Source organism: Rhinopithecus bieti, unplaced genomic scaffold (genome assembly GCF_001698545.2).
Source record: "Rhinopithecus bieti isolate Rb0 unplaced genomic scaffold, ASM169854v2 scaffold_57210, whole genome shotgun sequence".
Taxonomy (NCBI): domain Eukaryota; kingdom Metazoa; phylum Chordata; class Mammalia; order Primates; family Cercopithecidae; genus Rhinopithecus; species Rhinopithecus bieti.
In genome coordinates this window covers 168,544-170,794 of record NW_016823439.1, presented here as the reverse complement: position 1 = coordinate 170,794, position 2,251 = coordinate 168,544, and the positions used below count along the sequence as shown (strand labels likewise).

The 2,251-nt window shown below is 39.0% G+C and overlaps 1 long non-coding RNA gene across 2 annotated transcripts in view; it reads left to right on the top strand.

The window, feature by feature from the left end:
- Positions 1 to 1,323, top strand: part of LOC108521648 (uncharacterized) — a 25,781-nt gene extending 24,458 nt beyond the window's left edge. For both annotated transcript variants that reach the window (XR_001883235.1, XR_001883234.1), the window contains one exon: positions 849 to 1,323. This is a non-coding gene — a long non-coding RNA (uncharacterized LOC108521648). The remainder of the gene's footprint in view (positions 1 to 848) is intronic.
- Positions 1,324 to 2,251: the final 928 nt, after the last annotated feature.

Sequence of the window (2,251 nt, the reverse complement as noted above, 5' to 3'; positions counted from 1 at the left end):
TGAGGCAGAGTTTCGCTCTTGTTGCCCAGGCTGGAGTGCAGTGGCATGATCTTGGCTGAAACCTCCGCTTCCTGGGTTCAAGTGATTCTCCACCCTTAGCCTCCTGGGTAGCTGGGATTACAGGCATCCACCACCATGCCTGGCTAATGTTTTGTATTTTTAGTAGAGATGGGTTTCACCATGTTGGTCAGTCTGATCTCAAACTCTTGACTTCAAATGATCCACCCGCCTCAGCCTCCCAAAGTGCTGGGATTACAGGCGTGAGTCACCTCACCTGGTCTCTGACTTTCATTTCTTGGATGGGATGGTTGTTGGGAGAGAAGGGGGAACAAAAAGCTTCTGCATTATCTTCTTAACTTTGGGTCCATATTACACATTGCCTGAGACTTTTACAAAATGATGCACACCCTAAGGAAGATGGAAGAAATAAATATACAGAAATTGACAGAGGGAAAGTATAGGAAGCTGGAAAAATGTTAAAAAAAGGAAAAAGTAAAAATGCTTCCTCTGTCTGTCAGGCACCCTTCAGGTGCTGGGAGGATTTAAAGATGAATAATGCATGGCACCTGCCCTCAAGAAGCTCTCATTCCACTTAAAGAGAAAAGCAGAAACACATGAAGTAGTAGACTTGGCACTGAATTCACTACCCCAGATTTGGAACACTAGTAGGCATGGCCCTGCCCTCTCTGGCCTTGGTTACTCAATTATACTATGCCATCCTCCTCTCCGCCATACTATACAAATGATGGAAAGATTGTGTTGGGTAATGTCTTATTCTGTTTGTGTGGTTATAATGAAATACCACAGACTGCATGATTTGTGAATAACAGAAATTTATTCTCTTGCAGTTCTGGAGGCTGGACAGTCCAAGATTAAGGTGCCAACAGGTCCGGTTGTCTGGTGAGGACTGTTCTCTGCTTCCAAGATGACACCTTGTTGTTGCATCCTCCAGAGTGGAAGAATGCTGTGTCCTCATATGGCAGAAGACCAAAGGGCTAGCGAGCCTAATGCTGCATGAAATCTCTTTTATAAAAGGCCTTAATCCCATTAATAAGGGAGGAAGCCTCATGGCTTAATCATCTCTTAAAGGCTTCGCCTCTTAACACCATTACATTGACCATTAAATTTCAATACCTGAATTCTGAAGGGGACGTATTTAAGCCATTTCAGTTAAGTAGCACAGTGTGAAGATTATCCAAGGAGTATTTAGTAAAGAAGGAACAAAAACAAAGGGCAAATGCCTTTTGGGGAACTATTTAGACAACGCTAAAAATGAGATAACTTTTCTTTTCTTTTTGCAATAAAACAAATGTTTAATTTAATTCAGAATAAGAGATAATAACTCTTCAATAAAATATATAAAATTGTACAAGGCATCCTTTCAAAGGGGTAAAGGCATACTGGAGGGAGGGGAGACATGGAGAGGACGGTGAAATATCAGGGAGCTTAATGGGCTGTTTGGCAACTCCATTTTCACCAAGTCAAAACATGGCTTTATTTTCTGCCCCCAACATGTTAAAAATTATTTCAAAGTTTCTAATAAGTTTAGCACACACAACAGGTACACACACAGACAAAGCATATTTTTTTTTCTTTCTGGATCTACTAATTGTTCAAGAATATTTAGCACATAGGTAATGATTACAAGGTACTCATTTTTTAAGCAGAAAATTACTATACCCCTGCACCCAAATCACCTTTGCAATCTGTAAGGATGAAGTGTACCTACTGTTTCTCAGAAACCATCAATTCCTACCAGCAGGCTTTAACTTTTTACTCTCCAATTATCTGAAATGAAGTAAAGCAACAGCCTTGAGAAGAATTAGGAAATATTTCTAATTTTCTACGTCACCTCTAGGCATTCTCAGGATTCTTCTCATCCCAATTATTGGTCTTACAAAAAAATTCTTTAAAAAGGTAAAACTGTGAAAATGTATGTGTGGTGGGGTGAGGATGGGGAGAGATAGGAACAAACATGGTAGTACATAAAAAGGTTTCTTTTAATGCAAGCAAAATGCAGAAATGTGATGTGTCACCTTCACTTTGAATAATCTCTCCATATCTAATACTTTCTATGTGCATTGTGTCCAATTCTAATATTTGTTCTCCATAAACAGAAGTCAATAATCCCATCAAAATCATTGACTTTATCAAATTTTGCAAATAATTTGTCTCCCTCTTTAAGAAAATACAACAAATGGACTTACCCAGTCTCTTTAAGAAGGTGATATATAGAAAAAAAGCACATATG